We start from the raw sequence: 14,557 nt of genomic DNA, 5'->3' as shown, positions 1-14,557 counted from the left end.
CCAGTCCTGCAGACACCCTACACCATTCCATCCATGAAAATTCCACTGCATTCCAATATATTCGAGTCCATAATAAAAACACATCAAAATTATATTAGTGTGGCCAATGTTGGCTGCAACACTTACCTAACATGGAAAATGTATGAGGTTTATTGCCATTACAACTTAAAGAGGCACTGTTATCATAAATAACTTTTTGCATTTTGTAGTACTACTGATAAGATGACTTTTTTAAACATACATTTATTTAAAAAAAAAAATGTCAATTTTACAAAAAATAAATAAAAAATGAAAATAGCTGCCACCAGGGGTCATCTGTCTTCATGCAGACAGACTACTCTGTTTTTTGCAGCATACTGGATACCGGCCGTTAAGTGCATTGGTAGTTAGTATAGGAGATCCCCATTGCACCACTACAGCCTTCAGCTGTTCCTAAACTACAACTCCCATGATGGGAGTTTTAGATTTGCAGCAGCTGGAGGTACAATCTTTGTAAAACTCTGTTTTAGAGCTTTGTATTCTCCAGCTGTGCCTCCAGCTCTTGCCACACTACAGACAAAGGATGTGTGGGCATGCTGGGAATTGTAGTTTTGCAACGGCTGAAGGCAACTGCTCTAACACAGTGCTTTACAACACTGCAGCTCCAGCTGTTACAATGCAACTCCCAGCATGCTTGAACAGCCAAAGCTTTCTCTGTCACTCCTGAATGACGAAGAAGCTGATCAGACATTCAGGAGTCTGTGAAAGCTGAATGACACACATAGTGACAACTATGTTGATAAGCATCCAGCTTTACTAGGAACAGATGTATGCATAAAAACTACTGTTCAGTGATTTGCAGACTGCCAGGCGGCTCCCAGACTCAGAGCAGATAAGTCATCCACAGTGAGGGAGAGAGACGGACACACCCCCCTCCATAAGGCAAGAACTAAAAGCATATGAGCAACATATAAATGCTATTTGTTAGGGATATATAGGTCCTAGACACATAAAAAATGATATGTACATGATCAGGATTAGGTACTACAGGACATCGTCCTTTACTACCCTTTAGGCCCTGTCAGGTTGAGACCCTCAGTGACCTGGGGGCTCCCCTGCATGGTTTCCCCCTGGTGTTTCCAGAATGTTGTGTATACTGCTTTAATGTATAGACAGGATCCTAATGTATAGATAGAGCAGAGGACCTGTGAGAGGTTGTCTCAAGGACCTGTAAGGCTGCATTCACATCACGATTTCTCCATCCGACCTGAGCCCACGATTTCAGAAATCAAAATCGTATAAAATCGTACCCAAAGTCTGATTCATTGACTTCCATGAAAAAATCGGTTCTTTTATACACATCCGATTTGATCCGCATCTGATTTTAAACGATTTTTTTTCGGGTCTGAAATCGGGTTTGACAACGATTTTTCCCCCAGACTGAAAATCGGATTCAAATCATATCTTAAAAAGATATAATGAAGTTCAATGTAAATTGGATAAAATCTTTAACTGTGCGATTTCATCAGATTAATCGCACCCGTAATTTTTGTTCACACATGCGCAGTAGCCACAGAATGGTCCAGCAAGTTCTGGAAACTGCTAGAAACGTTGAGAATCTTCCACCCAGCAGTCTCTGCTCTATATATAAAGGTCAGAGCAACCTTCCCCCTACACACAACTAGTCTGTGAAGCTTGGACACCATCTTGATGCACCCAAGGAGTGAGGTACCCTTCTGAAAGTAAGTTTCCTCAGATATCTCTATGCAATAGATGTTTTATGTTATCAATATATAATTTGCAAACATTTTATTTTGTGTAGGATTTTTTCCCCATGTTTTATGCATGTTTTTATTTTCCTATCTTGTCTGTGTTCTCATTGTCTAGCCACATTAAATTGGCTGTTTGGTGCTGCTACCATGTTTTCTTGCATTCAACATTGCACTTTATATTGCTTTGGGGGATAGGGGGTTATATAGTGGAAAGCTGCAATGATAACTTTATAATGTTTTTGGGTGGGATCCTGCTGTTTTTCTTTTTTCACCATGTGTTTACAATGCATGCTTGCTTGTGTACTTCCAATATTGTGTGGTGATTGGGGTGGGCTCCTGCTGTTCTTTTTGCACCATGCTCTCACAGATGGAGATTTATCCAAAACTGAGCAGTGGAAGAGTGGTGCTGTTGCCCATAGCAACCAATCTTTCTAGAGGCCTTTTCAAAATGTAAATCACTGATTGGTTTTTATAGGCAACTGCACCACCTTTTTAGACATCTCCAGAACAATGTATGTCTCAGTAGATTCACATTATTATCTTTTTTTGTGTTTAAACAGATGTTTAGTGATGATGATGAAGATGAAGAACCAGGATATACGCAGGAATCCTTTATTGGGGTAAATTTATGTGTGAATATCAATATGTGTAGATATGGATACCTAGATATAGATGGGGTGTGTGTATAATATATATATATATACATATATATATATATATATATATATATATATATGTGTGTGTGTGTGTAATGTATCTGGGGGAGATTTATCAAAACGTGTAGAGCAAGGGTGGTGCAGTTGCCCATAGCAACCAATCTGATCGCTTCTTTAATTTTTAACGGGCCACTTTAAAAATGAAAGAGATGACCTGATTGGTTGCCATGGGCAAATGCACCACCCTTGCTCTACACATATTATGATAAATCTCCCCCTATATGTATGTGTGTGTGTGTATATATATATATATATATATATATATATATATATAGCAACAGAAGAGTGCAGCAGCACACTGCCAGCACAAAGATATAGATGAAACATGAATATGCAGTTAAAACATGAAGAGCTATACAGCTATGGTGTAATAGATGCAAATGTGAAACTATGAAATAGTGAGGCACTTAGCTCGCAAATTTGTCTCCGCCGGCGGTCAAATAGCTTGGACCGTCCCACCGCGATAAGGTGGCCTCCTTGGGACGGACCCTACACTGTGAATATGCCTCTGTGTGAACAGTTCAGTAAGCATGTCAGGGTCTGGAACATCCAAGACACCTTATATACACACCTGATAGAGGTGGGTGGGGTGCCAAGGGAGGCCACCTTATCGCGGTGGGACGGTCCAAGCTATTTGACCGCCGGCAGAGACAAATTTGCGAGCTAAGTGCCTCACTATTTCATAGTTTCACATTTGCATCTATTACACCATAGCTGTATAGCTTTTCATGTTTTAACTGCATATTCATGTTGCACCTATATCTTTGTGCTGTCAGTGTGCTGCTATATTCTTCTGTTGCTGTATATCTAGCCTAGTAGCATGCACCTGTAGGCCAGGTCCATATAATAGTTTGGTATCAACTAAAGTGCTGGCTGACTTATTCTTTGTCTATATATATATATATAGCTATGCATAATGATTTGTGTGTATATAATTTATTTTATTTTTTTGCAGAGTCCATGTTCATCTGACCATAGCACTGTATGTACCCTTTTTTTTTTTAAATGTTATTAAAATGTCATAGGCAAAAGCACAGTTGAACTTTAACCCCTTAAGGAACGGGGTTTTTTCCGTTTTTGCATTTTCGTTTTTTGCTCCTTGCCTTTAAAAAAATCATAACTCTTTCAATTGTGCACCTAAAAATCCATATGATTGCTTATTTTTTGCACCACCAATTCTACTTTGTAATGACATCAGTCATTTTGCCCAAAAATCTACGGTGAAACGGAAAAAAAAATCATTGTGCGACAAAATTTAAAAAAAAACACCATTTTGTAATTTTGGGGGCTTCCTTTTTTACGTAGTACATTTTTCTGTAAAAATGACACCTTATATTTATTCTGTAGGTCCATACGGTTAAAATGATACCCTACTTATATAGGTTTGTAGGTTTGATTTTGTCGTTCTTCTGGAAAAAATCATAACTACATGCAGGAAAATGTATACGTTTAAAATTGTCATCTTCTGACCCCTATAACTTTTTTATTTTTCCGTATATGGGGCGGTATGAGGGCTAATTTTTTTGCGCCATGATCTGAAGTTTTTAACGGTACCATTTTTGCATTGATAGGACTTATTGATCGCTTTTTATTCATTTTTAAATGATATAAAAAGTGACCAAAAATGCGCTTCTTTGGACTTTTTGAATTTTTTTGCGCACACGCCATTAACCGAGCGGTTTAATTAATGATATATTTTTATAATTCGGACAATTCCGCACGTGGTGATACCATATATGTTTATTTTTATTTTTATTTACACTGTGTTTGTTTTTATGGGAAAAGGGGGGTGATTCAAACTTTTAATAGGGGAGGGGTTAAATGATATTCATTCACTTTTTTTTTTCACTTTTTTTTTGCAGTGTTATAGGTCCCATAGGGACCTATAACACTGCACACACTGATCATCATTGATCACTGGTTTCTCATAGGAAACCAGTGATCGATGATTCTGCCACATGACTGCATATGCCTGGATCTCAGGCACTGAGCAGTCATTCGGCGATCGGACAGCGAGGAGGCAGGTGGGGCCCTCCCGCTGTCCTGTAAGCTGTTCGGGATGCCGCGATTTCGCCACTGCTATCCCGAACAGCCTACTGAGTTAACCGGCAGCTGCTCAGCACAGCTCAGCTCTGAGCGCGCGGCTAAAGGGTTAATAGCGCGCGGCGCCGCGATCGGCGCTGCGCGCTATTAGTGGCGGGTCCCGGCTTCACTATGACGCCGGGCCCGCCGTGATATGATGCGGGGTTACCGTGTAACCCCGCGTTATATCACGGGAGCAGGACCAAGGACGTACCGGTACGTCCTTGGTCCTTAAGGGGTTAAAATTGCTTTTATATTTGCCATTATATATAGACTCAGGCAAGGTTTAGCCCAGAGCCGGAGGAGCGGTGTCAATCTCCCCATCTGCCTACCACTAACCAGGTTTTATTATATTTATTTTACTTTTTTTTTTATTTTATTCTACATAGTTTTAGCATGTAAACATGAATTTTAATTTGTATTTTAGGCATCTTCTGTTACCACAAGCCAGAAATCAAAGAAGCCTTCATCCAGTCAAAGTACAATTGGGGTAAGTATGTTCATCTTTTCAAGACTAGTTTAACCTTCAAGGGTACCACAAAACCCTATCAAACTTTACATCATTCATGGTGATGCAACTTGCCAATATTTCCAAGGATCTATTGTATAATTGATATATTTCCAGGGATCTCTTCATGTATGTAGCTTTTTTTCGTTTCATCATGAAGGTTGATCATAGTAGTATGCTTTGAACACAATGGGGGAGATTTATCAATAACTGTCCAGAGGAAAAGTTGCCCATAGCAACCAATTAGATTGCTGCTTTTATTTTATCAAGACCTCGGCAAAATGAAAGTAATCAGATTGTTTGCTCTGGGCAACTTTTCCGATGGAAAGGTTTTGATAATTCTCCTCCAATTCACCCTCCATTCCTGTTTATTGGTCCTGTGCCTTTTGGTTTCAATTTGTGCTTAGGCCAATTATGTTTTTTTAATTTAGGTATCCCAAAAAAAGAAAAGATCAAAGGGAAATGAGGGTGAAATGGTGCCTGACTTTCCAACTGAGGAATTAATCCTATTAGTCCAAGATCGGCCAGCACTGTGGGATCATACCCATGAAAAACACTCAGACAATTATCATACAAGAAATATGTGGCAGGAAGTGGGGGAATGTTTAATTCCGAACTATGAAACATTGTCTTCCTCAGTCAAGACTAAATTAGGTTTGTTTGACAGTCTAAATGTTTAGATATTTTATTTCCAATGTTTATCCTATGTAATTAATCAAAAATGTATTGTTTTCATTAGATGAGAAGATGCAAAAAAAATGGCGGTCAGTAAGAGATGCTTTTAAAAGATATTGTACTAAAGACGAACAAGCGTCTAAAAGTGGTTCTGGTGCCTCCAAACTTACACTGTACAAGCATGCCAATAGTCTACAATTTCTTCGAAAATGCTTCAAACTTCGAAAGTGAAATTTTCACATGAATCTTTAAAACAGAGGCTGACTGGTTACTATGGGCAACTCAACTCTTTCTCTGCACAGGTTTTGATAAATCATCCACTATATGCCTTTGAAATATTATATTTTTTTAATTTTCAGGACAACATCTAGTCTTTCTTCAACATTACAGACAGAACAGAAAGAATAGACTGAGGGTTCCACACTACAATCAGAAACTGCACCACCAGTAGAAGGAGAACCTTCAGCTCGCATGTCTGTGGCAGATCGAATACAGCATCAAATTATGCATGCCAGTAGACGCCAACGAAAAGACCATGATTTTAGTGATAGCTTAATGTTAGAGGGATTTCAAAAAATATAGGACAGCTTTGAGAGTCGATTAATGTCCCAAGATTTAAGGATTTTGCATTTGGATGGAGGGTGGAGTGGTGAGAAAGAAAATGCAGATCATCAACTCCTTCTCTCACTACTCCCTGGTATGTCTACAATGACATACTCTGAAAAATTATATTTTCAGGGATAAATTCTTAATTTAATGGCAGGGATAGACAAAAAGCACTGCCAAACGCCCACATTTCATGAACCATCACCAATGCAACAATATCAACCGCTAGATCCCCAGACACGTGTGCCTCCAAGTATACCACAGCGTTTCATTCAATATGGTCAACCTCAAGTTGTACAAACACAGTATCCCAATGTTCGTACCTACTCTCATCAATATGTCCAGGAAAGCACACCTGTTCGGGGATCAGAGGTTCAATTCCAAAATTTGTAGCTACTTTTGTCTTTGCACAATATGAACCAGCTTTCTCAAATAGTGCATGAGAAACATTGGTGTGAATTTCCAAAAGCAAATGCTATTGGAAACTCACTCCACTGTTTCTCACACTGATTGAGAAATCAGGTTCATTAGAGATCTTTTCAGACAGTGAGTTTTGGTTGGTTAAAAAAACATTTTTAAATTATCTATAGCACTTTATTGAGGATTCTCACCTATCTCAATCTGCATGTTTCCCAACCAGGCAGCTTCCAGCTTTTGTCAAACTACATCTCTCAGTATTGTTGGTGTGTGGAGATTCTTTAAATTGTATTTTGACAACAGCTGTAGGCCCCAAAGAGTATTGTTCTGCCAAGAACTTGAGTCCATTGTGAAGAACTCACCTGCCTCTGTTACCCCGTTGCTGTTCGGTCCTTTGGTTCAGTCGTCTTCCTCCTTTTGTGAGCATGGATCATCACACTGAGCTCAGCAATATCACCTGCCACAGAGATGTACAAACTTGGCTGAGTGCAGTGTGATGATCCGTGCACACGAAAGGAGGAAGAAGGTGACACTCAAGTTTTTTGCAGAGCAATACTCTGATGGAGATTGTAGAGAGTCATGGAATTATATGCACTAGTATGCCCCTTTTTGCTGCTTTTTGTTTTAAAAGTTTTATTTAAAGTTATATATTTCTAAACACCCTATGTAGGGTAAATTGTCAACGTGGCAAAATATACCAGCATTGTAATTAAAACCTTTTTTGTGAAGGTTTAAAAAAATGCCAGCAGAATTTATACCTGTACTGTTTGTTTTTCAAAGGATTTGTTTGAATATTCTTAGATTTTTACCCAATTGTGGGTAATGTTTACATTTTATTGTACAATGTTTTTTACTTTTATAAAGTAAAGAAATTTCTTTTTAAAAAATGTCTTCATTATTTTAAGTTCACAAATACAAAATTAGTTTAACAAATGACAAAATGTATTAAAATGGGTTAAATAATTGGTTCTTGATGACCGTGCAAAACGCCTCCAGATGAAGTCTGTGAAGAAAAAATAATAAATGTTAGTACATTTATAGAAGATTATAAGGGGAAGGGGGAATTATCAAAAGCTGTGCAAAGAAATAGTAGGCAAGTTGACCATAGCAGCCAATCAGATACCTTCTTATTAGCAGAGGCATTTTTTTTTTATAAATGAAAGAAGCGATCTGATTGGTTACTATAGGCAACTGGGAAACATTTACTCTGTTGAGGTTTTATACCCCCATGAATGGACCCAAAGCTCCTCAAACCAATTACATACCTAAAGATTATCTTGCCATGGAACTTTGCCTTGTGGGCTGATGAAGTACTCTGCATATTGTTCACGGATATTTAGGACAGCTCTGGTGGATCGTGCAGAAACAGTTTGTAAACTGTCCAGCTGGGATTCGCTGTCACTTGGGTCCATGTTAAGTGGTTCCAAACTGGTCACATAATTGTGCAACACTACACATGCTTTAACAATTTGGTCTATGTTATCTGGAGAAAGTTGAATAGTAGTGTTCAGGATTCGCCAACGTGCAGTCAGTATGCCAAATGCACACTCTACAATTCTGCGGGCCCTGGTCAGCCTATAATTAAATATTCTTCTTATGGGGTTCAATCTTCGTGACCCTTACTGTTTTAGAAGGTTTGGACATATTTGCAACTTCATTAAATTTTTCAGCAATGGCCAACCACTGATCACAGGTGGGATGTGTCATGTATTGTGGTTGCAGCTTTTCCCAGATAACCTGACAGGTCTCTTTGACAAGGTAGCAAACAGTAGACTTGCCAAGGCGATATTGGTAGTGCAGGGAGCTGAAACTTTCCCCAGTGGCAAGGTACCTGAGTATGAAGAAATATAGTATTCAGACTAGACACAGACAATATACATGCTTGGATATTCAAGCAAATCCCCCACCCACCTCCTTCACCCCCCCCCCCCCCCCCCAAAAAAAAAGTGTATATAGTGAATATGTACCTTAGGGTGACAGCCAGTCTTTCTGTTGCAGAAACACATCTCTGGAACCTTGTATCCTGGCGTTGTAGATCAGCTCCAACCAGCTGCAGTAGCTTATCAAAACTATTTACAGTCATTCTAAAGTAGTCTTGAAACATTATAGGGTATCTTCAAAGCTGGCTATACAGATCATGAAAGGCCCCATGCTTCTCCCTAACAGTATTGAGAGGGTGTAACCAATAACGGCGCTACTGAACTTCATGCAACCTCCTTTGCCTCCTCCTCAATTGCAGCATCATCATTCACATAAGCAATGATATAATCCTTTCAACACTCCCCTTTTATGAATTGAATAATAAAGCTTTATTTACCCTTGACAACGAACATGATCCGATTTTTATGAAACAAATCGGATAAAATCAGATCAAATTTGGGAACCATACGATTTTTTTTGAACGATTCTTTAATCGGATGAGTGTAATTTTTTAGATACGATTGTACATGATGCTTATAATCCGTTTCTATCAGATTTTTCTGTCCAATATTCGGATGGAGAAATCGTGATGTGGACGCGGTCTAAGTCTTCACATGGTATGTTATGCAGTCACATGATTTGTTGTCAGATGTTCTCTCAGAAAGCACCAGCTTAACGTATGACCCGAAGCTTGACCAATGGGTGAAGTGCTTGGGTGTGGCCCAATTTACCAGGACTATGTCAAATTATTATGGAGTTTGGAAGCCACTCCTCTGTAACTGCCACGGGGAGCTGAGGTTGGCTTGTAAAAGGAAGTAGCAAAACTCCATTATGCAACTAGAGATCTTCAAGCTACAACAATATATAGAATGTATAACCAATTCAGTCAATCTCTGTAGAAGATGATGACTCCCTAACATCTGGTGGAGCATGTCGTTTCTGATAAGCTTGTGTCTAGACAAAGTCGTGCTCAGAAGGGATCGATAACAGTATCTAGACCAAATCACAGCCTAAGTTACAACACTATTGAGTTGTTTGTAGTTAACAGCTGTTACTAATAACGAATTTCAAAGATATTCAGGGACGTATTCAAAAACCTGTGTATTTTAATAGTGATGTCGCGAACATAAAATTTTCGGTTCGCGAACCGCAAACGCGAATGTCCGCAAAAGTTCGCGAACCGGGCGAACCGCCATTGACTTCAATGGGCAGGCGAATTTTAAAACCCACAGGGACTCTTTCTGGCCACAATAGTGATTTAAAAGTTGTTTCAAGGGGACTAACACCTGGACTGTGGCGTGCCGGAGTGGGATCCATGGTAAAACTCCCATGGAAAATTACATAGTTGATGCAGAGTCTGGTTTTAATCCATAAAGGGCAAAAATCACCTATTATTCCTAAATGGTTTGGAATAACGTGCTTTAGCCCCCTTTAGGCAGCACATAGTTAGATTCCCCCCTTTAGACAGCACATAGATTCCCCCATATTAGGCAGCACATAGTTAGAGCCTCCCTTTAGGCAGCACATAGTTAGATCCCCCCTTTAGGCATCACATAGTTAGATTCCCCCTTTAGGCAACACATAGATTCCCCCATATTAGGCAGCACATAGTTAGAGCCCCCCTTGAGGCAGCACATAGTGGGATTTGAACACAAGGCCCCAGCGCTGCAAGGCAGCAGTGCTAACCTCTGAGCCACCATGCTACCCTTAGCATACATCTTATATCCACAGTTGCAAAAATGTACAGAGATGTCAGCAGAGAGTACCTGAAAAATTAGGCATGTACACATGCCTGAAAAATTTGGTATTGTTGCAGCCGCTTCTGTGGCAGCGGCCATAAAAATTGCAGCACCATAACAATTGCAGCAGCAGAGGCCAGAAAAATTAGGCATGTACACATGGATGAAAAATTTGGTATTGTCGCAGCCGCAGCTGTAGCAGCAGCCAGAAAAATTGCAGCACCATAACAAGTGCAACAGCAGAGGCCATAAAAATTAGGCATGTACACCTGGCAGGAAAATTTGGTATTGTCGCAGCTGTAGCAGCGGCCATAAAAATTGCAGCACCATAACAAGTGCAACAGCAGAGGCCAGAAAAATTAGGCATGTACACATGGCTGGAAAATTTGGTATTGTCGCAGCCACTGCTGTAGCAGCGGCGTGAAAAAATTCTGTTTGTTTTGCCAGGCAGAAAGTGCCCTAAAAGCTTGAACCCTAGTTGGTGGCGGATAAGTCACGCAAGTCATCTGGCATTCAGAGTTCAAATACAGCAGCGTGTGGACCATTTTTAGGCCAAGGCAGGTCATCTGATAAGGCCTTGTTCAGTCAAATGTATCGCCCAGTGTCAGTCCCTTTGGGATCCATCCCTCATTCATCTTAAGAAAGGTGAGGTAATCCAGACTTTGTTGACCAAGGCGACTCCTCTTCTCAGTGACAATACCTCCTGCTGCACTGAAGGTCCTTTCTGACAGGACACTTGAAGCGGGACAGGCCAGAAGTTCGAGCTCAAATTGGGATAGCTCAGGCCACAGGTCAAGCCGGCACACCCAGTATTCAAGGGGTTCATCACTCCTCAGAGTGTCGATATCTGCGGTTAAGGCCAGGTAGTCTGCTACCTGTCGGTCAAGTCGTTCTCTGATGTGGACCCCGAAGGGCTGTGGCGATGCGTAGTACTTAAAAAGCTCCGCATGTCCTCCATCAACAGCATGTCTGTACAGCTTCCTGTCCTTGCCGGCGTGTTCGTGGGAGGAGGAGGAGGAGGATTACTTTCACCTCTTCCCCTGTTAGATCCCTGTTGTGCTGTGACAAGACCCTTATACACTGTGTACAGTATACTTCTTAATTTAGTTTGTACCTGCTGAATCCTTTCCGCCTTGCTGTAATGCGGTAACATGTCAGGCACTTTGTGTTTATACCGGGGGTCTAGTAGCGTGGACACCCAGTACAGGTCGTTCTCCTTCATCCTTTTTATACGACGGTCCTTCAACAGGCACGACAGCATGAAAGACCCCATTTGCACAAGGACGGATGCCGAGCTACTCATGTCCCGTTCCTCGTCCTCAGTGATGTCAGGGAAGGTATAATGTTCTTCCCCCCAGCCACGTACAACACCATGGGAACCAGATAGGTGACAAGGAGCACCCTGGGATGCCTGCTGTGGTTGGTCTTCCTCCTCCTCTTCAAAGCCATATTCCTCCTCTGACTCCTCTTCCTCACAATCCTCTTCCAGCGTTGCCGCAGGTCCAGCAAGCGATGCTGATAAGGCTGTTTCTGGTGGTGATGGAGTCCACAACTCTTCCTCTTCACGCTCATCTGATGCCTGATCCAGCACTCTTCGCAGGGCACGCTCCAGGAAGAAAACAAACGGTATGATGTCGCTGATGGTGCCTTCGGTGCGACTGACCAGGTTAGTCACCTCCTCAAAAGGACGCATGAGCCTACAGGCATTGCGCATGAGCCTCCAGTAACGTGGCAAAAAAATTCCCAGCTCCGCAGATGATGTCCTAGCACCCCGGTCATACAAATTTTCGTTGACGGCTTTTTCTTGTTGGAGCAGGTGGTCAAACATTAGGTGTGTTGAATTCCAACATGTCGGGCTGTGGCAAATCAAGCGCCTCACTGGCATGTTGTTTCGCCGCTGGATATCTGACAAGTGCGCCATGGCCATGTAGGAATGCCTGAAATGGCCACTAGTGTTGCTCGCGAATATTCGCAATTCGAATATTATTCGCGAATATCGCATATTCACGAATTCGCGAATTTCGCGTATATAGCGCTATATATTCGTAATTACGAATATTCGTTTTTTTTTTGTTTTTTTTCTTCACAGTACACATCACAGTGATCACCCCTCTCTGCTTCCAGCTTGTGTGGTGTAAAGAAGGCTGTAATACTACTGTGTGAGACTGGTGTGCGGAAATTTTAGCGTATGCTAACTTTGTATATGCTAATTTTCACATATGTTAATTTTCACATACGCGAATGTTCGCATATGCGAAAATAAAACAAGAATATAACGAATATGCGAATATTCGCGAATATATGACGAATATTCGTCCATATATTCGCGAATATTCGCGAATTCGAATATGGCCTATGCCGCTCAACACTAATGGCCACACACTTTCCTGGACTGCTTCAGGACATCCTGTAAGCCTGGGTACTTGAGCACAAAGCGTTGTACAATCAGATTACACACATGTGCCATGCACGGCACATGTGTCAACTTGCCCAACCTCAATGCCGCCAACAAATTTATTCCGTTGTCACAAACCACCTTGCCGATCTCCAGTTGGTGCGGAGTCAGCCATTGGTCCACCTGTACGTTCAGGACCGACAGGAGCGCTGGTGCGGTGTGACTCTCCGCTTTGAGGCAAGTCAACCCCAAGATGGCGTGACACTGCTGTATCCGGGATGTGGAATAGCACCTGGGGAGCTGGGGGGGTGCCGGTGATGTGGAGCAAGACGCAGCAGTGGAAGAGGACTCGGCCGAGGATGTTATGGAAGAGGATGGAGTAGGAGGAGTAGAGGAGGTGGCAGCAGGCCTGCCTGCAAGTCGTGGCGGTGTCACCAACTCCTCTGCAGAGCCACGCATTCCATGCTTGGCAGCCGTCACCATGTTTGCCCAATGAGCAGTGTAGGTGATATACCTGCCCTGACCATGCTTTGCAGACCAGGTATCAGTGGTCAGATGGACCCTTGCCCCCATACTGTGTGCCAGACATGCCATAATTTCCTTTTGCACAATGGAGTAAAGGTTGGGGATTGCCTTTTGTGCAAAAAAATTTCGTCCGGGTACCTTCCATTGCGCTGTCCCAATGGCTACACATTTTTTAAAGGCCTTAGACTCCACCAGCTTGTATGGTAAAAGCTGGCGGGCTAGCAGTTCCGACAAGCCAGCTGTCAGACGCCGGGCTAGGGGGTGACTTTGAGACATTGTCTTCTTGCACTCAAACATCTCCTTGACAGACACCTGACTGTGGGCAGATGAGCAGGAACTGCTCAAGGCGAGAGACGGAGAGGCGGATGGTTGAGAGGGGGCAAGGAGGGCATGGTCCTGTATATAATCACTTTTGTATTGTATACAGATCCTTTATAGTATACTGGTCTGTGTATAGTGGTTTTATTCAGTACAGTATGGCAGTATTATCCAGTTATTGTGTGGAGGTATATATTTACTCCTTGTATACCAGTATTATTGGTCATGTAAATTTACCTACGTTTAAGTGTTTCTTACATATATACATTTTTATTTATTGTGTGTGGGATTTGGGTGGAATAGGGTGTGGCAGAAGATTGACAAGCTGCAGAGAATAGCAGGGGCACTTGCATTTTTTTTGGTCCGGGGGCCCCGAGTGTTGTCAGTCCGCCCCTGGCTATGACCCATAAGCCATAGCAGTTGATCTTGACCCCAGACTAGAGACGGAGTGATTGGACCACGGAAACTGGCCCATACACAGACATACTGCCTGCAGCCGCATCCTATATATGGTTGGAGGCAGTATGTCTGTGGAGGGCCTACAGCAGTATATGGGGCACAGAGGGAAGGGGGGATCATTAAATATATATATGGGGAACCAAGAGGGGGTCATTAAATATATTGTCAGGAACCGGACTGGTATGCGGGTAGGATACGGGTAGTGGATCCTCTGTGTCAGTGAGGTGATGACTTGGGCCATACCAGGGGACCGGTTCTAAGAAGTTACTAGTTTTCACCAGAGCCCGCCGCAAGGCGAGATGGACTTGCTGCGGTGGTAACTCCCAGGTCGTATCCCCTGATAGCGACTCGACCTCACTGACAGCTGAGATAGGCGTGGTACACAAGGACAAGGCGAAGGCAAGGTCGGAAGTAGCAAGAGGTCAAGGCAGGCGGCAAAGGGTCCG

General features: G+C 42.2%; 1 long non-coding RNA gene across 1 annotated transcript; it reads left to right on the top strand.

Moving 5' to 3' along the window:
- The first annotated feature begins 4,813 nt into the window (after nucleotides 1-4,813).
- Nucleotides 4,814-5,676, top strand: LOC130357921 (uncharacterized). Its single transcript, XR_008889325.1, has 3 exons — nucleotides 4,814-4,891; nucleotides 4,977-5,039; nucleotides 5,489-5,676. It is a non-coding gene; the product is annotated as an uncharacterized LOC130357921 (long non-coding RNA).
- Nucleotides 5,677-14,557: the final 8,881 nt, after the last annotated feature.

Source organism: Hyla sarda, chromosome 2 (genome assembly GCF_029499605.1).
Source record: "Hyla sarda isolate aHylSar1 chromosome 2, aHylSar1.hap1, whole genome shotgun sequence".
In the NCBI taxonomy this organism is placed as follows: Eukaryota; Metazoa; Chordata; class Amphibia; order Anura; family Hylidae; genus Hyla; species Hyla sarda.
This window is presented reverse-complemented; position numbering and strand designations above follow the sequence as displayed.